Here is a 21,911-nt window from a genome sequence, read left to right on the forward strand (position 1 = left end):
TTTCCTGACACAGTACTTGTTTGCCACTATATATTTGATTCACTTGGCCAGTCGGTTAAACTTTGCACATCGTAACCATTAATTCTTAAGTAATAAGCATTGTCCAAGATCAGTGTGATCAAACATAGTTTTTCCTTTTGGTTTTATTCCGTTTACCTTGTATACGATCCGAAGGTGGTAAACCGCAAGTCCCTTCCTCAGTTTCAACTGTCAGTCTGTAGAATTGACTTGAGAGCGTTTAGACTGTTTAGACCTCTTCACTCACCACATTTGTTTTTAGCAATTAGTCTTTTTTAAATTTGTATTGTGATTTGATCAAAAAGTTTCTTTTTCACATTACAAAATCAATCAAATTATACAATTTAAAACATGAGCACAAAGGTATACAAAATATAGATGAAATAGAATAAAACAAAACTGTCAGCACGTCCCAACTATAACCGGATTTCACCAATAAAAGAAGATGTGCTAAAACACTAACACTTCAAGCCTGTAAGTTTGCCAGTTGCTCGGCGGGGTACAACATGGCCAGGATTGTTAAGCTTTCCAACAATGCTTTGTCCTGGCCGTTTTCTATGGCCTCGAAGCACTTGCCATTCAGGACTTGACATGGCTGAATGAATTGGACGGGCACTATTGGCGCTCTGTGCTGAGACTAAGCCCGACATGCCCCATGGAATATCTCCGGCGAGAATTAGGCTTACCATCTTTAAGAGGCATGGGCTCCTCGTGCCAGGGGGTCTTTATATCGAAAATCTACCACTGGCAATCGTTGGGGATAGTTACGATTCGGAAAGGATTCTGCAGGGCTTTAATTACAAGACCCTAAATGAAACTATTCACGAAGATTGACTGGCCATTTGCCAAAAAGAGAGGCTACCGCTTTCTCCATTTAAAGAAATCCTTTGAACACAAACCTAAAATGTAGGGCTGGTGTGAGCATTATACACACCTTGCAAAGCTAAAAGGATATAAGGCGGTATCACATGTTGTGCACCGCTATCTTAAGATTCAACCTTACCTACAGCTCTGCCCGGCCCCTGAAGTTAAACAGTGAATTCTAATGCTGCGAATAAACCAACTGCCAGTAATGGCGGTGATGGGCTCTCGCCTGAAGGTTCCTTTGGAACTTAGGTTCTGTCAAATATGCCGCAAACCTGACCAGGTAGAGCCAACACGACATGTTCTTACCCAATGTATGGTATTGGGGCCTTTATATATGTGCACATTGGGCAGTCTGGTTCATTCTTATGAGGCAATCACTACTGAGCCTTTCTGGGACTACTGTTTGAATTCCTATTCTATCTCAGTCCAGCTTGCCTTATTCAGAGTCTGGAAGCAGGTTACTGCACTAATACCTAATTAGACTGTGGTGTTTGAGAGATCACCTCCTTATCTGGCAACGTAACTGACAGTTGAATAGTCCAGATGTGCATTTCACATTAGTTATTTTGCAGTCATATTTAAATGATTCTATACTCTTACTTTACTGATACTTTGGTTTTTATTTGCATTTTTTTGTTATCTTGTTATATTGTTTTGGTTTGGCCTGCTGAATTAAATCACCCACTAAGTGCTTGTAAGAGCCCAGCCTCACAGAACTATATAATACAGTGTGCTACATTTTATGCTCTGGTGCCCTCTCATTTGCATTTGTACTTGTTTGTATCTGTATTCCTGCATATTTGTATTTTCTTTTTTGTATTTCGTGTATTTTATGTTGTGTAAAGTCCAAATGTTGGATTATTTCACAATACGTTTTTATAATAAAACAAAAGTAACAATATTTCTATTACAAATTATTTCAACAAACCTAGCTCCTCACACCTTTTAATAACATCAAAAGTAAAAAAATTCAGATGCTCCCGTCATCTACTTTCATATTCGCAGTGGTTAATAAAGAAATGACCCACATGTTTTGTTCTTAGTCCTGGTAAGATAGGACACTCCACTAATAGATGTCACAAAGTATTCATATTTCCTGAGACCTCACGATGAGTGCAATTATTGTTCACATTACCTTCCTGTTCAGCACAAGCGCACAGTATTTCCCCCGTCGGAAGTAGATCCATTCGAAATTGTAGAAACTTGTCTCGTTGCAGAGCAAGGATATTGGAGTAAATTGTTTGGCAAAGTACCAAATGTTTTATCAGTTATTTGGAATGTCAAGTGAAATTTATATCCTCTTTTTTGGCTAATGGTTTTAATCCAGTCCATTTGTTTTAAATCTTTCTTTACGCTAAAACGATTTTCCAATAAGTCTGATCGATCTTTATTTATCCCATACAGCAAATTATCAGAGTACAACAACATTGCATTAAAAAATGGAGATATTTTTCCCATCATACATTTATACAAGTTTATAAACAAAGAAGTTGGTTTAGGCAACAAGATTCTTTCCACTACTACTCGCCAATTAAACCAATATTTGAGCAACAATAGGCCCAATTCAAAGAGCAATGACCCCATGGGTATGGAGGGTGGCAGACCCAGAACCCTCTTCCACAGTCTGCCCTCCAATCTATCGCACTGGATGTCATACGCTGTAGGGTCTATTTCCATGGCGTACATGATCTTTGGGATGACTTTGCCCACGTAGAAGTGCAACAAGGGTTTAATGGTGAGGATAGTTGATCAATTTTCTTTCAATTACATGAGTAGTTATCAGTCTATTAGACTGTTTACAGATACTAAAGGCCAAATAAATGACCTCCTTTCCTTGTCTCTATGCAGATGTTATCAATGGACCCCTTCACTCTACTCTTGGTCTTTCTGCTATTAGTAAATGTAATGATGTGGCATTTGTTCCGATTTATAATCGGGTCATTGGTCTTAGCATAGCTACTCAGTGCTGCGAGCAGCCTCTGTAGACCTATCGGAGATCCATCTAAGAGTGCCACATCATCTGCATAGGATAGCCAGCTAATCTTTTAAACCCCCAAATTTTGGTGAAATAAGTGCAGCAGGCCCCAGTGCTTTGTCAAAGTCTGCTAAATACAGATTAAAGAGACACAGGGCAACTACACATCATGGCTGCAACCCTTTGGAAGTCGGAAAAGAATCTGTGAGTGAACCCTTAGCAGCCAGCCTAACTCCAACAGACGTGTCCTCATGAATGTATTCCAGGATTGCCAGTAGAGGTGAGGGTATACCCAATTTTCTCAATTTGCTAGAAAGCAATGGCCTATTCACCAAATCAAATGCCTTGGAGAAATCTATTAGACAAACATTGGATGGTATGTCCTTCGCCGCATGTCTGGATCCAACTTTGGTTACAGACAATATCATCCCATTCGTGGTAGATAGCCCTTTCTAAATTCACATTGAAACCTTGGTAATATGGCATTGTCTGTAATCCAGGTTTCAATAGTCACCAGAATCATTGCTGCAAAAATGTTGCTGTTACAATCCAAAAGGGAAATAGGCCGATAAATATTTAGATCAGACCGATTGCCATTTTTAAAGATCGGAATAATTATCGATTATTTACTAGATTTAAGCATATTATGGGTTTTACAGATATTTCTGAACAGCAATGTTAGCACAAATGACCACATGTCCACATTCTGCTTAAATAATGTATTTGTGAACCCCTTAGATAGCATTAGATAGTGATAATTTCATAATGAGCTGTTTAATTACCTCTTGTTCAAACTCTATTTCCCAAGAGGTGGGAGTAATATCCCCCTTTTCATTGCTTAAATTTGTATGGAACGTTTCCACCCAATGTAAACACCACTCATGTTGACCAATTCCATTACTCTACATTACTAGGTGACCAACTCTGTCAATCACAATAGGCCAAAAGTTAAGTGCATTACCCTGTATGAGTGATTGCAGCATCCGCTCACTGTCTTGTTTTATCATCAGACATTTATGGGATCTGATCCATTTTTGAAACCTCTTATTACTTCCTGTATTTTTTAATGACATTCCTCCATGTCATGGTATTGACAACCAATCTGTTTCAAAGTAGCTTGCAGGTTTTCTTACTCTCCCATAGCTGTTGGCCCAAGTAATGAACATGCACAGTTTTCTTGGCCCCTAGGCATCTGGGAATTTCTCTCTTCCAGATGAATTCTTGGAAAGCATTACTCATACAACCCGAAGAATGTACTCTTGTTTCTTGCATGATGTGATCATTTAATTTCCTTGTTAAATTGACACAATTTTTACTAAAATGTTGACATCCTATATCACTAAATTCTGGAATTGGGTACCGATTTCCAGTTTTTTCTGTAATTTGAACAATGCCTTACGTATATTATGGTCACTCAGCGCGGTAGTCGTGATCTTAAATCAATGGTGGACTTTCTCAAACATTGTTCGCGAGAGAATTAAGAAGTCAATGAGACTTCTGTTCTCCTCTTTTCCATATCGGCACTTTCTCCAAATCACCTTTCACAGTCCCATTAGAAACTAGCAGATCCCACTCTTCCAGAAAGTGGGCCGATTTCCTACTCACCCTGTTATTTGACCCACACCCATCTATATACTCATCTGTACAGTTGGAATTCAGATCTCTTGCCATCATCACATGAATTTTCCAACTAATCAAACCGGTTCCTGAAAATTCCGCAATGTGGTATAGAAAATCATCCGTCATATTTTTCGGATTCCAGTATAAATTTAGGGTCAAGATTGTTGCCGAGTAGCTCACCTTTCTTCCCACAGAGTCCAACTTCTTCCACTCACTGTCCGGAGGAACAGAGGCTGAAGATGAGGGTTTTGAAGACTTCTTCCTCACAGCTACCGAGACCAGACAGTCCGGTGAGGCACAGGCAACTTGGGTGCAGACTCTAGCACCCAGTACTTCTTTTCCAGCCTGTGTCTCCTTGCCGGGCCGAGGCGGGATTCCTCATTAGAGCTAGGTCCTCATCCCAAACGTCGCCCAGGAGAGGCACGACCAGAAGAACAAGTTACTTCTTACCTTGTAACGTTCTTTCGACGGGATGTTCCTCCGACGTATTCCTCATCTTAGATATATATCCTTCCAGCTCTGCTGGCCTCGGAAAATTTTTTCTCCAGAGGGCGCTGCGCGTCGACGTCCCTCGAGTCGAAGACCCTCGACAGCCGCCGTATCGACGCTCGACGTCATCCTGCCTATAAAGGCCGCGCGCAGCGTCCGTTGCTCAGTTCCGTTTTGTAGCCCACAGTATTACTGTTTGGACTAGACTAATCACCCTGAAGGAGCGTAAGCTGCAACAACAAGGGAAGTAAAACTGCAGGGATGGATGGGAGGGTCGATGAGGAATACGTCGGAGGAACATCCCGTCGAAAGAACGTTACAAGGTAAGAAGTAACTTGTTCTTCGAAGGGATTGTGTCCTCCGACGTATTCCTCATCTTAGATAGGCTCCCATAGCAGTATTCTATATTCGGAGGAGGGAGTACTGACTTCACGCTGTCTTCTATTGGTGAATAGAATGCAGTACAGCCCTTCCAAACCTAGTCTCTTGACTAGAGGAGGAATCCAGATGGTAAAAACGTGTAAAGGTATGGACAGACGACCATGTAGCGGCCGCACATATGTCTTTAATCGGCACGCCTCTTTTGAGGGCCGATGAAGCTGCAATACCTCTGGTCGAATGAGCCCTAAGGTTTTGAGGGGGCTCTTTCCCTGCCAGTTTATAACATTCCAGAATGGCTAGAATGATCCATCTGGAAATGGTCTGCTTAGTTATTGGTAACCCCAGCTTGTGACCTGCGTAGCCTACAAACAGCTGGTCTACCTGTCTTATCCTGGCTAGTCTACTAATGTAAAAACTTAAAACCCTCTTAGGTTCTAGTCTGTGTAACCTCTCTTCCTCTTTCCCCGGGTGAGGAGGAGGATAGAAAGATGGTAGGATAATCTTCTGAGAGATATGGAATTCAGAGACTACTTTTGGGAGGAAATTAGGCTTCACTTGTAGGACAACTTTGTCTTTGTGAAAGATTGTATGAGGGGGTTTACAAGAAAGAGCTTGTAACTCGCTCACCCTTCTAGCAGATGTAAGTGCTATTAATAAAACAGTCTTAAGGGTAAGAAATCTTAACGAACAAGAATGGAGAGGTTCGAAAGGTGTCCCCATCAGGAAAGTTAATACTAAGTTTAAATCCCATAGGGGAACTTGGAATGGTCTTGGGGGATAAACATTGGTTAACCCCTTTAGAAACTGTATTACCAAGGGTAATTTGAAATAGGATGGTTCTTCCGCAGTACGCTTAAAGATAGATAGCGCTGCGAGATAGCCCTTAATTGTGCCAACTTGAAGGCCTGAATTTGCCAAATATAGTAGGAAGGACAAAACCATTGGTGTACCACATGAAAATGGGTCGATATTCTGTTCTCTACACCAGCTGCAAAATCTGTTCCAACGGCAGCGGTATAAAGACTTTGTTGCTGGTCTCCTTGCCGAAAGCAACACCTCCATAACATCATCAGGGAGGTCCCAATCCTTGTACCTCAGCCGTTCAGAAGCCAAGCGTGAAGGTTGAGGGTTTTGATGTCTGGATGGAGAACCTGACCTCCCTTCTGTGAGAGTAGGTTCTCTCTGAGAGGAAGTCGAAAATGGAGGGCAGATGGACAAGTCTAGAAGGTCCGGGTACCACGTTCTCCTGGCCCAATCCGGGGCAATTAGGATCATGGTTCGTCGGAATCTTCTCAACCTCCTGATCATTTGAGGAATGACAGGGACCGGTGGGAACGCGTACAGAAGCGGAAACTCCCAGTCCACTATGAACGCGTCTCCCAGAGCTCCTCTCGGAGGAAATTCCCTTGAGCAGAACAGGTCGCATTTCCTGTTTAGGCTGGTGGCGAACAGATCTACCTGAGGGGTTCCCCAAAGGGCGAAGATCTCGTGAAGGACTTCCTGAGCTAGCTCCCACTCGTGGGAGACTGTGTTCTGCCTGCTCAGAGCGTCCGCTGTCAAGTTCTTCTCTCCGGCTAGGTGAACTGCCGATAGAGAGATTCCTTCTTGGATTGCCCAAAACCAGAGCTGCATCGCCTCTCTGCACAGGGGTAGTGATCCTACGCCTCCTCTTTTGTTGAGGTAATGCATGGCCACCGTGTTGTCCGTCATTATCAGGACGTTCTTCCCTTGTACAACTGGCAGGAAAGCCTTCAACGCAAGTTTGATGGCTCTCAGCTCTAACAGGTTGATGTGTAGTCTGGACTCCGATGGAGACCCACGACCGCTGATGGTCAAGTCGTTGGCGTGGGCTCCCCACCCCGTGAGTGAGGCATCCGTGACTACTGTTATCTCCGGCCAGGGTTGCCAAAACTGTTCTCCTTTCAGAATGTTCTCCCGACAGGCCCACCACTGAAGGTCTCGAGCCACCCTGCCGGGAACCTGAAGATCATCTGTCATTCTCCCTCAGAATTGAGACCACTGAGTCCTCAGTGTCCACTGGAGGGATCTCATTCTCAGGCGAGCCTCTGGCACAAGGAAAATGCAGGATGCCATGAGGCCTAGCAACCTCAAAAAGTCGAAAGCTGGGAGACGTTGGGCAAGTTGGAACTTGGTCACCATCTGTAGAATATCTTGAGCCCTCACCTCTGGTGGCGAGGCTTTTCCCAGGGAAGTATCCAGGATCGCTCCTATGAACTGGAGTCTCTGCGATGGTATCATTTGAGACTTCTTTAAATTGAGGGAGAAGCCCAGTTTGTGAAGGGAGTAGCATACGTGATTTAGCTGGATCTGAGCTTGCTCCGGAGAAACAGCCCTGATCAGCCAATCGTCCAGGTAGGGGTAGACGTGAATCCCTTCCCTCCTTAGACTTGCCGCCACTACCGACATTAACTTGGTGAAGACCCTCGGGGCGGAGGTCAGCCCAAAAGGCAGTACTCGAAATTGATAGTGAGAGTTGCCAATTGCGAACCTCAGGTATTTCCTGTGTTTGAGATGGATAGGCACATGGAAATAAGCGTCCTGAAGGTCCAGAGATACCAACCAGTCCTGAAACTGAAGGGCCTGGAGGATCTGAGAAAGAGTGACCATCTTGAATTTGTCTTTCCTGAGGAATTTGTTCAATTCTCGCAAGTCCAAGATGGATCTCAGTCCTCCGTCTTTCTTTGGAATGAGAAAGTAAGGGGAGTACCAGCCCTTGCTCCTCTCCGCTACAGGTACCGGTTCTATGGCACCTTTCTCTAGCAGGTCTATAATTTCCTGCAGGAGGAGCGGATCTGGAGCTTTCTGAGAGCTGATCCCCGGTGGATGACTCTGAGGTATACGTAGGAAAGGTAGGCAGTAACCTTGGGCAACTGTTTCCAATGCCCAAGCATCTGACGTGATATCCTGCCATTCCGCCAGATGTTGAGTCAACCTGCCTCCTACAGGTGTCCTGTGAGGGAAGTCCTCAGAGTGGTTTTGGGGCGGCTGATGCAGATGGTAAAGAGGCACCTGCTGTTGCTGCGGCTTTAGAATATCTACCCCGTCCACCTCGGGTAGTTCTTCTTTGACCCCTTTGAGCCGGTCGTCCTCTACCTCTTCCGAATGAGGAGCAGAAGCGAAAGGACTTGCCCCTCGCAGAGGTTCCTGTGGGACGAAAAGGAGTCTGACGGATTGCAGCTCCTAGGGATTTTGCTGCTGCTTTTGAAGTTTGCAGTTTCTCTAAACTGTCATCCGCCTTTTTCCCGAACAAAGAAGAGCCATCAAATGGCATGTTCAAGAGCCTGGCTTGCACATCTGGGGCAAAACCCGACTTTCTCAACCCAGCGAACCGCCTGGTTGATGTACTTGCCGCCATTGCTCTGCTGATACTGTCAGCCGAATCAATGACCGTCTGGAGGGATTCGCACATAGCGTCTTTACCGTCCTGTATAATATTCAGGAACGCATCCCTTTCTTCTCCCTCCGGGATGCAGTCAGCCGCTGTAGAAGCACACTCCCAAAGTGTATGGCTGAACCTAGCAAGGGTGCAAGTAGCATTAACAGACTTTAACGCCATGCTACATGCTGAAAAGACTTTCTTAGCCATAGCATCATATCCTGTGGGACAGTAGGATAAGCCGTCTTGACGTCGGTAGAGGATGCTGCTTGTACCACCAGACTTTCTGGGGATGGATGTTTAGACAAGAACTCTGGGTCTGTGGAAGATACCCTGTACTTTGCAGACAGTTTTTTATTCACTGCTGGTATTACATCTGGGGTTTCCCAGTTTGTCATGATCTTTCTCTGAAGAGTTTTATGAAAAGGCACCACTGGATCCTCTTGTGGGCCTTTGTCAAGAATATCCGTGAGGTCATCTTGCTGGAAAGATTGTGAAGGTGTAGACCACCCCATGAACTCTGTAATTCTGGCCATTAAGGCTCTGTAGGGGGTTTCAGCATGCTCCCCCGGGTCTGGTTTAGCAAAATCCACCTCAGGGGAAGTGTCTAAACCACTTGCCTCATGTAAAGAATCATGCAGATCCTTTAATCTGCGCTCTTCAGAGGAAAATTCCTCTCTAACTGGGGTTACAGGTCCCTGTAACTCATCTTGTTCTGACAAATCACCCTCTTCTAAAATTGAGGATATAGTTCTCAATTGTTCTGAACTAATAAAGGGAGTAAATCCCATTTCCAAGGCAGAGGGTGCTGAACTTGTCATTATTGGCCTCGAAAGCGTCGATGTCGTCGACGCCGAAGGCTTCGAGCGTGGCATCGAAAACAGAGGTGGAGGCCTCGAGGACCTCGACAGAATTGGAATTTTACTCGACAATATCGACGCCATCGACGTCGAGGGCCTGGTAATCGTCACTGGATGTGTGGTCATCGTGACTTTTCTCGGCGTTGACGCCGGTGTCGAGGCCGGCGTCGAGTCGACAGACCTGTGTGTCGAAGGTCCCTTCGACAACGGCGTCGTAGACCTCGACGTCGACGGAACCTTCGTCGACGGCGTCGACGGAACCTTCGAGGAAGGTTTGGAGGTCATAGTCCTACTCGAGGGTTCGAGACGCGCTCGAGAGGTTTCTTTCGCCGGGTACTGCGACTCGCAGCGTTTTTGACCTTTGGGTCTTTCGACCAGAGCATCGCTCTCGGCAGTCTTCGAGGGGGTCGAGGCCGCTTTCTCGAAGACGCTTATCATGTTTTTTCTGAATTCCTCCCATTCAGCCCGGGAACTATGTTTCGTGGGGCAAGGGATTCTTTTTGGCGAAACAGAGGAAGAGGAAGACGGAGAAGGGGATCCTCGACGTTTCCTCTTCGAGTGTTTCGATCTCGAGGAGTGTTGAGACCCACTCCGAGATCTGGAGCGTGAATGGTGAAGAGGAGACGAATGTCTCGACTTCGTCGAAGAAGAAGAAGCTTTAAAAGTCTTACCTTTCTCCAGCTTCCCCCTACGCTCCTTCAGGGCCTTAGCTGTCATGGACATACAGTCCTCGCACTCCGAACAATGGTGTTCGGCTCCCAAGCACCACAGACAATTTCTGTGAGGATCGGTCAACGACATCTTTTTCCCACAATCTCGACATTTTTTGAAGCCGGATCGAGGGGTTGTCGGTTCCGACGAGGAAGCCATCGAGTACGATTCGAATAACTTGAAGTAAATAGCACTAAGAACTGAGCAACGGTATTCCGAGGCACCGAGTTAGCGCGGAAAAACGGAACTGAGCAACGGACGCTGCGCGCGGCCTTTATAGGCAGGATGACGTCGAGCGTCGATACGGCGGCTGTCGAGGGTCATCGACTCGAGGGACGTCGACGCGCAGCGCCCTCTGGATAAAAATTTTTCCGAGGCCAGCAGAGCTGGAAGGATATATATCTAAGATGAGGAATACGTCGGAGGACACAATCCCTTCGAATGGTCTTTCTCTTGGCCTAACGGCGTTGATAAAGGAAACCCTCCTTCTTGATCTCTTCTTGGCATCAACTGGAAGAGCTCAGACACGCAGGCGACCATGGCATGAAATTATCCCACTTCATATGGGGGAGAAGCCCTTGGCGGCGGGGACACGTTGCCGCGTTCGATGGCGGCCTTGACACGGTCGTCTAAGGCTGCGACGAGTCGAACTTCGACTTTGATGTCGATGTCATTTTGACCTCCGTTACCCCCGATTTATGCACCAGTGGTTTCATTCTTTTTTAAAGAGGGGTCAGAGAACTTTCCTCCGATGACACCCTCGACTTTTTTGTCAGTTCTCACGTGTTTAGTTTTTGATCTCACTCTGTCACCTTGGGAGTGGACAAGGGCATGCTCTTCACACAGCTTTTTCGAGGGGGTCTGGGCCGCCTTCTCAAAGCATCGAAGCCCTAAAGGCCTCCCATTTTTCAGGGGAATCATGCTTGGAAGGATATGAAATAACCCTGCTCTCAGACGAGGAGGAAGAAGATTCGCTTCTTCGATTTTTTGGACGAAGACAAGGAGGATTTCCTCGAGTGATTCTTAGACCTCGATCTCCTCGACACGTGTCGAGACTTTCCACTCGACCCTCCAGAATCTTTGTCTTTTCAAAGACTTAGAAGTTTCCACCCCCACCGCCATTTTACCTTTCCGTTCCTTAAGAGCCTTATTGGACATAGCATGGACAGGAACCACATTTGTTGACCCGATGGTCAGGGCTCAAACACCAAAGGCAATTGCGATGAGGGTCGGTAATCGACATTTTTCTATCACACTTCAGACATTTTTTAAAACCCGTCTTGGGTGTGGTTGGAGTCGATGACTAGGACATTTCGTAGCAGAAAAATTGATGCACCGTTTTGTGACACGAAGCAGCGCTCAAGCCCTTTATACTGCGTATGACGTTGACGCTCAATGGCAGCCCTCGAGGGACCTTAACTCCGTGGCTTCGAGCACAGCGCCCTCTGGTGAAACATTTTTCCGAAGCAGCAGAGCTGGGAGACAAGTTATCTAAGACGAGGAATACGTGGGAGGACACAATCCATTCGAAATGGCCATACCAGGTTGCTTGGTAGGGACCGACAAGAACGGATATTCCACTGGAGCTGTGGCAAGAGTTATGGAGAAACATCTATACAATTATGGGAGCCCTTCTATAATGCTACAATGGCTCTACATGACCAGTACACTACACAAAATGTACAAAACCTGTTTCCCAGGAATGTTGGAGGGGCTGCAAGGGAATAGGAGGCACATATGGTGGTACTGCCCCAAGATGAAGAACTTATTTGAGGAAGTGAAGGCTCAGATGACCTATATCATGCCGGAACTGCATATTCTATCCCTGGGGAGAATTTATACGGACTGTTGGACCCAGAATTGTATTCAATCTCGAAACCCCAAAAGAGAGCCCAGATGACTATTCTGATAACAGCCTGGCTGGTGAAAACAAAGAACCGGAAACAAAAAGATCCTCCCACATGGACAGAATGGATCCATAAAATGTGGGACCTAGTCGCAATGGAGTGGACCACATACCGAATACAACGGGACGCATACAAGTTTCGGATAGGCTGGGGAGAGTGTTAGAATGGTAACCACAAAACCTGAGAATACTGCAATAGAACCAGGCTCAGAAAACAGAGTGGGATAAGAATGTTTATGTGCTTAAGTTGGCTAAGACACTGCAGGAACCAAGGTAGGGGCAGTGGGGGGGTGGGAGGGGCGGTAGAGAGGGAGGTGGCGAGGGGAGGTTAAGGGGTGCAAATGTTGTCAAAATGCCAATAAAAAAAATAGTTAAACATTTGCTTTTCTCTGCTAGACATGTCCAGTAACACTGGGGTTCTTAGAAGAGAACATACATATTTTGCTATCTCTATGGGGCTCCATGTAATCAATGCAAGAGTTGGGAGAGGTAATAGTCTGTGTAGAACATTCATGGGAATCGCACTCTACGTGCCAGGTGCAAGGTAGTTACATATGGTTGCAGGTTTTACCTCCTACATAGATACACAAGGTTTATCATGTTGATTAAATCAGTGTTCCTGACTGCAGGTTTCAGGCAAGAGTCTGAATCAGATGCACGCGGGCACAGTTGTATGTCAGCTATATCTAGCAAAGGACCGGATTCAAGCACTGCTGGTTGGAATGTTGATGGGATTGTAGGACACAATAAACAAGGTGGCTCCATCCAACGTGGAAAGGAAATCTGAGTCAATGAACTCATCAGACCTTTCCAGACCCCAATTGCTGCCATTTTTATTTGCATTGCAATATGGCTGCAGTTTGAGGCAATGCTCTCCAGGGATTTCTTGCACAAGTAATTCCCAATACTGACTTGATTTCTCAAAACCTACCATTCCGATGGTCAGAATATGATTGACTGAATTTTTGTGCTTTAAATATAAGCTGAAAGCTATGGAGATTTGCCATTACAATGTATGGCAAGACCTTTTTGCTGATATTTTTTCGCCAATGAATGCTGCAATTCATGCCCCAACTGTGATCTTATTCCTCTCTAGGACCGTGTCTCTCTGTCTGAATCCACTTTATACAAATGTACTACTCGGTCTATGTTAACATCGCAATGCGGTAGAGGAAATTGGGATTCGGACTTGGGTTGTTTGTTGTCGGATATTGAGTGGAAACGCATATGTGCCGTATGATACATACAAAGTGGATTTAAAACTACGGTACACGCAGCAGAGGATTAATTACTACCCATATTGGTCTCCTTGGAAGATGTGGTTGTGCAAGTTGTGCAATGAGGATGTTTGCTGGAACTGTAAGAGGGATGTGTGCACCACATTCCATTTGTTGGGGTTGTGTAGGAAGATATAGCTATTCTGGGATGGTGTTTTCCATATAAATAGACCTGGCCTTGGGTCTCTCTCTACCCAGAGATGGGCTTTTTGATGTGTTGGGCTTATTCCCTTGAGATATTGAATTGACTAGTGTTAAACTGATCTGGACATATAGATCCCTACTTCTTGCTCAGAGACATATTTTGAAATTCTGGAAAGTGATAGAGAACCCTGTGTTGATGATTGGCTGCAGAGTTGATCTCTCCTGTCTTGGAGGTAAAAAGTGTCCTTGAATGCTAAAGATCACATCAAAAGTATGAGATGATCTGGGGGGCGTGTAATGAACTTTATGCTTGGTTGTTTTCACTCACACTCTAGAGTTGTTTTTTTTCTTCTTCCCTTTCTTTTAGGATATGATTGGTTATTTATAACCTGCTTAATAACCAGAGGTTTCTAAGCACGGACCCGGGGATCGAACCTGTGTTGCTCCGTGTCGTCTTGCTTCCAAGGCGAGTATGTTGCCCCCCGAGCTGTCCTCCTTTCCCTTTATCTGCATTTTCTTTACTCTTTTACTCACCTCCTTATCCAACTTCTCTTCAGTTCTTTTCCTTCATAGATTGGACTGTTATGATGTATTCATATAAGGGTTATACTTTACACCAGAACTATTGTATTTTGATTAATTGTTTATATAAGTGATAAAAGAATAGAAATTTGGCCCAAAAAATGAATACCACTCTACCATCCTTGGACATCATTTACGAGTGTGAGTAGATGATTTGGATGGGATATCGTACATCTTCACTTTCAATTTTCCTCACATATTGCAAACATCATTTCGGTCTGAACTTGTTGACCAAAATTTTGTATTGCCACGTTTTCCTGGTTGGTAAGCTTGGTATTGCATTTTTTCTACACATTGGTTTATTCTTCCAAACGTTCTGCTCCACTGCAGCATTTGCAAACTCATCAACTTGATCCAGTCTGGTGTACGCTGCTCGATTGGAGGTAGGACTCTGAACCACTCATCTAGGGTAATGTGAATATATCTGTGGATCTGTACTTTAGCATATACTCTAAACATGAGGTAGTATTGGCAGTAGCCATTCCCATCATTGTGTGTGCGTCTTCTGTTTTTACAAGTTTAAGTCAGACCTTTGAAAAGAGTACATATGGAATATCCAGTCATAGGGAACTAACTAGCTTTTCACCCAGAGTCCTTAAATGACATTGTAGGTGTTTTGTAGCGGAAGCCTCGAGTGTACCTGGTGATCAGATCAGTTACAAATGGCATGGTATGAATGCCTTAAGTGTCCAATTCTAGGCATACGAAGGCCTGGTGAATGAGTACAACAAAATTATGTCCACCGCACTTTTTTGGAAGAACTTTATTTTTGAAATTTTTCCAAACTGTTACAAACAATCACACCCACATTAGGGTGCATTAACCATGCGCCATCCTACATCAACCCTCCCCCTCTGTTCATTCCCTCCTCCAGTCCATCTAAATAGTTGGCAAGCCATTTCCTCCTCCATGCGTATCATTAGGTGTGTAGGTTCCTGTGTTTGGGCAAGTTACGTGTCCGCGTCTTGGGTACTTTGTCTTCCTGATGAGGATGAAGTGTCCTCGGCTGCCTCGTTGATTAAGTATGTCACGAGTGGACCCCAAATATCCAGAGGGAGTGCGTGCTGGGCCAACGTCTTTATGAAGTTTGACTCCACGTCTTGGCAGTAGAGAATGTCTTTACGCCAGTTTGCTACTGTCGGGACTGGTCCCCGATCCCAGGACATGGCGACTCTCCGACGAGCTAGAGTCAGCAACACACCTGCCAGTTTCCTTATTGCTGGTCAGAGTTGTTTTTCGTCATCCCCAGCAGTGCCACCGTCGGGACTGGTTGTATCTCCTCACCTACTATTGCTGTTGTAATCTGCAGTACCTGGGTCCAGAATGGGGTCAGCTTAGGGCAGTCCCATGCGAGGTGGACTAAGTCGGCTTTTGAGTTTCGACACCTTTCACACTTTGCTGGCGATTCCAGTTGTTGTTTACTCTTTTTGACGGGGGTGAAGAACGTCTGGTGTAGAAAGTTAAAGTGGATTTGTTTGAGACGTGAGTTAAGGGTTATTTTTTGTGTTTGTTTTAGGATGTAAGTCCATTCCTCATCTGGGATTACTACCTGGAGGGACCTCTCCCATCTAGTTTTCGTGCATGTGTTAACAGGTACTGTATCGGTTAAAATGGATTTGTAGATGGACAAGATTAATCTGCCTTCGCCTTGTGCCTGGATCACATTGTGTAGTAGTTGCCATGTTGGAGGTTGTTGCGGGAAAGTAGGGAAGAGTGCTTGGAAGGTATATCTGGTTCTAAAGTAGAGGAATGTGTTAAGGGAGGTGCTGCCCCCTCTTTCTGTTGCCTGCTGGGGAGTTAAAGTTCCTTCACTGATTAGATCACCCAATGTGCTTATATGCAGTTTCTCCAACCAATGATGAAAGACTCTTTCTGAAGTCAGAGGAATCCCCGGTATGAATTTGACCGGGAGGAGGGGCGAGAACCACACCTGAACTATATATTTTTGCACGATTCTCTTCCAGATCCCATAGGTTGCAAGGACCACGTTCATAGTGTTGTTGGGTACTGGGAGCTGACTAATGATAACCGCCCTCAGTAAGTAGGGAGTCGCTAGGGCGCGCTCTATTTGTACGTGTGGTCTGACAAAAAGCGTGGTATACCAAAAGCTGAGGAACTGCACCTGAGCCGCCCAGAAAAATATCTCCAAATCTGGGAGAGCTAAGCCCCCACTGGACACTGGAATTATCAGCGTTGAATGAGCCACTCCGGGCAGTTTGCACGCCCACATTAGTTCAAGGACTAGACTTTTAATTCTCTTCAAAAAGGATTGTGGTATTAAGATAGGGATGTTGGAAAATAGATATAGTAGTTCCGGGAGGATCACCATTTTAACTAGTGAGGCTCTTCCCCACAGGGTTAAGCAGGAGTGTCTTCCATCGGTTCACTTTCCCCTGCAATGTTTTTGCTACAGCCTCAGTTATCCCGGAATACGTCATGGTAATTTAGTGACATCACTATCCCCAGATAGCGTACTCGTGAGGTCTCCCATGCAAAGTGGTAGTCATCCGCGAACGCCCTGGTGGCTGAGGTCAACGGGAATATGATCATTTAGTGCGATTGATTTTTAAGCCAGATATTGCCCCAAATTTAATTACTTCCCTCATGACTGGGTTCAGATTTTCAATGGGGTCACGTATGAATAACGCTACATCGTCCGCCTAAAGGGATATGATCAGCCTGTGTGGACCGATGTTGAGCCCCCTGTGCAGTTGCTGGGATTGAAGGTTCAACGCCAGAGGTTTCATTATCAATGCGAATATTAACGCAGAGAGCGGGCACCCCTGTCTGGTGCCGCGTTGAAGTTTGATAGGGGAAGACCTTGCTGCGCCAATGATAATGGCAGCTTGGGGGTTGGTGTATAGTAAGGAGATTAGTTTGCGGAATCGGGCGTCTAGGCCCATCTGGGTGAGCACTGCGAAAAGGAAGGGCCATTCTACCGAATCGAAGGCCTTTTCAGCGTCGAGCAGGACTGCGACAGCCTGGTGAGTGGGGTCAAGAGCCTCGATCATTCCAAACAGCCTTCCGATACCAAATGTCGTGCTACATCCGGGCACAAATCCTGCCTGATCTGCGAGCACGAGACCGGGCATCAGCGGCAGTAACCTATTCGTAAGTATTTTCGCTAGTATCTTGTTATCGAGGTTGAGTAGAGATATGGGTCTGTACGATGCACATTCTTCGGGGGGTTTGCCAGTTTTTAATAATAGGATTATATTGGCCTCACAAGTAGACTGCGGGGGGGACCCTTTTTTTAACGCCTCATCGTACACTTCTGCAAGAAGAGGAGCCAGGGTGCCTGCAAAAGCCTTGTAAAATTCTCCTGTTAAGCCATCAGGCCCCGGGGCTTTGGTGCTTGGAAGGGATTTGATGGCATCTATTATCTCCTCCGATGTGATGGGTTTGTTGAGGGGTTTGCGCAGATGCCTTTCTACCCAGTAGAGTTCAGTGTCTTTGAGGTACTTGCGTAGGGCGTCGGAGTCCGAGTTGTATTTTGAGGTATACAGGCCTTGGTAAAAGGTTTTAAATTCTTCTACAATTTCCTTGTCGGTGTGCACAATTGTGCCTTGTTTAGAGCGTATCCTTTCGACTGTTGTCGGTTTCTTGTCTGCATTTAACAGTTTTGCAAGGAGGGCTCCTGGTTTTTGGCCTTCGCCGTAGTGACAGACCTGTCCACTACCGCCCAGGAATTTTATTTCACGTTCTGCAGTGGCTCTAAACGTCTGCAGCTCCTCTTTTAGTGCGGTTTCGGAGCGTAGATTTTTTGTGGTGGAGCACTTGAGTTCGAGGTGCTTTAACCGTTCCTCACTGGTGGCTAATTCCCGTCGGATCAATTTAAGGATGCCGGTCTCCTTAGCCAAGCAGACACCTCTTATGAAACACATTAGCATTTCCCAAATCTCGCTCATCGTGGATACTGTGCCCAGGTTTGTTTCTAGAAATGCAGAGATTTCGTCACGTAGTTCGGATGCAAACAATTGGTCCTGCAGGGATCCTGGCTTGAAGCGCCAGCGCATCAAGTGAGGTTTGGTGGTGGATGGAATGCAGATGAGGGTTACCGGAGAGTGGTCAGAGAAAGTTTTAGGTAAAATTTGACAGGGCCCCCAGTCCAGAGGACCTCTTGCAGATATGAGCAGATAGTCTATTCTAGAGCTGGTGTTGTGCACTGCCGAGTGGAAAGTGTAGTCGCGCGGCTCCATGCATCTATAAGATCGTAGGCTCTGCATATTTCCTGTACCTGAAGGCTGGCTTTAGATATAGGCAGTGTCATGTTCCGCGATCTATCTTTCGCGGGGTCTAGTGCAGTTTTCAGATCGCCTCCCCACACAATCGTCGCAAAGTCTTGTACTGAAAGGTGTGTGAGCACTCAGTCGAAGTTGTTTGCCCCGTCTACATTGGGCCGTAGGAGTTGACAAAAATGGTTTTCTTGCCTGCCACAATTCCTCTTACCAAAAGTTATCTGCCTTCGGAGTCTTTCTCTGTGTTCATCAGCCGAAAGCCGGTTCTCTGGCTAATTAGGATCGCCACCCCTCTGGCGTACGACGAGTACGAGGAGAAGTACCTATGACAGCCCCAGTTTCGGGCCCAGCGGTGTTCTTTTCCGGGGAGCAGATGAGTTTTTTTTAATCATGGCCACATCGACCTCATGTCTCTTCAAATATTGTAGGATCTTCCTTGTTTTACAGGGGAGGTTGCCTCCTCTAATGTTCCATGTGGCGACTTAGAATTGCATGTTAAACTAGCTTGTTTGAGTTGATATTGTTGGATTTGACCTGTGGGATTGTAGGGTGCTGTGGACGATGCCTACGGCCGACAGCTGGTGGTCTCAACATTCGTAGGAGGAGGTACGGCATTGCATGGTGGCTTGGAGGATCGGCAGGGGGTGATGATTTGGAGGCGCATTTCCCTCCCCATTCTCCTACTTCCTTCCTTACACGGGCAACCCCCAACTCGCCCGTTTGTTTACTTGATCGGGGAGCGGACCGCAACGTTGCGTGTCCGTCGCCCGGTTTCCCACCCATTAACAATGAACTCTAGAAATAGCTTTGCTGTGCAAGAGGTGCTTGCGGCTTCCCAAGCTGCACGACCTCGGAGTGCTTAAATCCAGTGTTTGTTTCGGTAAGGTTGCTGTGCTTTGTAAGTGGGTTTCACGCCGTTGACCTTATTTGGTTATGGTGGGTTCCTGTAATTTCTTTCTCTCTGCGCTCGAGCCTGGCTGGGATTCAGCCCGGGACATCCTGCTCGGTCAAGGAATGCGTTGGTTTCCTCTGGCGTCTGGAAGAAGTGGACTTTCCCACCATGTTGTACTTTCAGCCGTGCTGGAAAGAACATTGAGTAGGCAATTTGGTTGTCTTTGAGCCTCTGTCTGATGGTAGCAAAGGATCTCCTCTGTGTCTGGACCGCTCCTGGCCAATCGGAGAATGGTGTCTCGGTCTCTATAATTAAGCAATTTTGCAATTATTGGCCTGGGGGGGGGCGCACCCGGAATGGGTTTAGAGGATGGGATTCTGTGTGCTCTTTCCACAATAAACAAGTGAGAGAGGGCTTCACGGCTTAAAAGGGTGGTGCACAGCGCTTCAATAAAGTCTTCCATTTTCACTTGTGACTGGTGTTCCCTCACTCCGATAATTCTAATGTTGTTTCTTCTTGAGCAACCCTCCGTCTGAATTGGACACCCATTCTACCTTGTTTAAGCGTTCAGTATGAGTGTCCTTGCGATGTTGTAGGAGATTGACTTTCGAGGAGAGTCCATCCATCTTATTGTTTAGACATCCTATGCCTGCTTTCAGGTCTAACCGGAGTCCCTTGATGTCAGTAGGGCAGGTTCCCTCTTCCATTTGGTGTGAGCCACCTGACGGGGGCTCCAGTTCCTCCTGCAGCCTGGGAGTTTTGGGGGCTGCACCTGTCTCGAAGGTCAGCTTCCTCTGCGATCTGTCTGTTTTTCCCCATTAGACTTACGTTGGTGGGGGTGTGTCTGCGTTGAATTTGGAGCCCGTAGGTGGTTATCGGGCTTCAGCAGTCTCCCAGAGAGGAGGAGCAGCACGCACAGTGCAGTGATAGTTGGTGGGAGAAGTGTAGCACAACGGAGCCCCAATGATGAATGTGGTGCTTGGCTTTGGTTTAGTTTGCTGTTATGTCTTTCCTGAAGGGGCACGGGAACCCAAAGGGAGGCAGGGGGTGGGGAGGGGAAGAACGCTGTTTGAAGGGCGATATTGCACAAAGTCCCCCTCTCTGATAGGTTCGGATGGGCCCAGAAGGCTGTGGACGCTCCTCTACCCTGCCTGGTTGAGGAATGTAGGTCTGAAAAGCTGTGACTTCTAGCGGATGGACTATTCTAATGGTGGGATGACAGGCCTGCTGGGTCACAGGGCCAGTTTTCGGAGGCAGTCTGATCGTAAGTGGGGGGACTCCAGCAGGTACATATGATATGATACTTTATTTATATAGCGCCTATACACAATGTGTTTCAAAGCGCTTCAAGGCAAGGGAGGGAACAAGGGAAAATACAATCACATTCTTGCAGGCCATGAACAGTAAGGATGTGAAATTAACTATCATACTCGGCCTGACGAAATTTCAGATAGTGCAAGAGCTAAGACATAGATAAGGAAGGGAGGGGGAGAGTGGGATGGAAATGGAAACAGACAAGCGACTACCGTACTAGGCCTGACGACATTTCTGGTAGAGCCGGAGAAAAACAAAAGGTGAGGGAGAGGGGTGCAGATAGGGAGGGGAGGAACAAAACAAGCGACTATCACACTAGGCCCGACGACATTTCAGATAGTGCTGGAGGGGGAGTGGGGAGGAAAAAAACAGTAATGGGAGGGTGGAGGAAACAGACGAGGTTGTTATCATATTAGGTCCAGGGACAATTTTGATAGAGCAAGTGCATAGAAGAAAGTAAGGGGAGGAGATAGGAAAAGGGAGAAGGGAAAGGAGGAGAGAACAGAGAGTAGGCAGTCAAAAAGAGTGGAGAAGCAAGAGTGGAGAGCGAATACAATTGCAGAAGTCAGTAGTAACACATAATGTTGAAAGCCAGGATACAAGATGAAGATGGGAACAGCATGATTCAGGGCCACCATGAGTACAAGATGCAAAGGAAGTCTAGCATGAGAGTTGAGAAAGAGTGACGCACCATGAAGTCCACAAAAGTCAAATCAGCATTGGCCACAAGACGGTGATGGTGAAACCAGAATGTATCAGGACAGACTCCTGCAGAAGTAGGCTGGAGGAGGTTGAGGGGGAGCAGGGTAGAAGAATCAAGCAAAACAGGCAACACCTGTGTGCGAGAAGGGAGGAGCACAAGGGAACATCGCATGCGAACTGAGCCCCTGCTCCCCCAATGCCCGCCATACCTCGGATGAGAGGCAGGCTGTGGGGCGCTCGCCAGGGGTCTCCGCCAATCCTCCTGAAGTTGCAGATGTTAAGCTGCCACTCGGGTGGGGGGAGGGGGCTGTGCTCAAGGCCTCCTGGACTTGCCTCCGGGCCCAGATTCCCCCGCTCAGCGCGGCGAGGAAGAGGCGCTGCTTGCCGTGAGGGGTCTGGTGGTGAGGGAGGGGGGGGAGCCAGTAGAAGGTGCGCTCCTGCGCCTGGTCAGTCGCCTGGCAGCTCGAACCAAGCCCGCCGCTCTCGCGACTCGCCGGCGTTAGTTGCTGCCTCCCGGCATAAGATATAGGAACTGTGC

The 21,911-nt window shown here is 46.5% G+C and overlaps 1 protein-coding gene across 3 annotated transcripts in view; it reads right to left on the bottom strand.

Moving 5' to 3' along the window:
- Positions 1-21,911, bottom strand: part of PRKACB (protein kinase cAMP-activated catalytic subunit beta) — a 1,065,959-nt gene that overhangs the window by 784,067 nt on the left and 259,981 nt on the right. The window lies entirely within an intron of this gene.

The sequence above is a fragment of the Ambystoma mexicanum genome, chromosome 1q (genome assembly GCF_040938575.1).
Source record: "Ambystoma mexicanum isolate Mex_15411 chromosome 1q, UKY_AmexF1_1, whole genome shotgun sequence".
Classification (NCBI taxonomy): Eukaryota; Metazoa; Chordata; class Amphibia; order Caudata; family Ambystomatidae; genus Ambystoma; species Ambystoma mexicanum.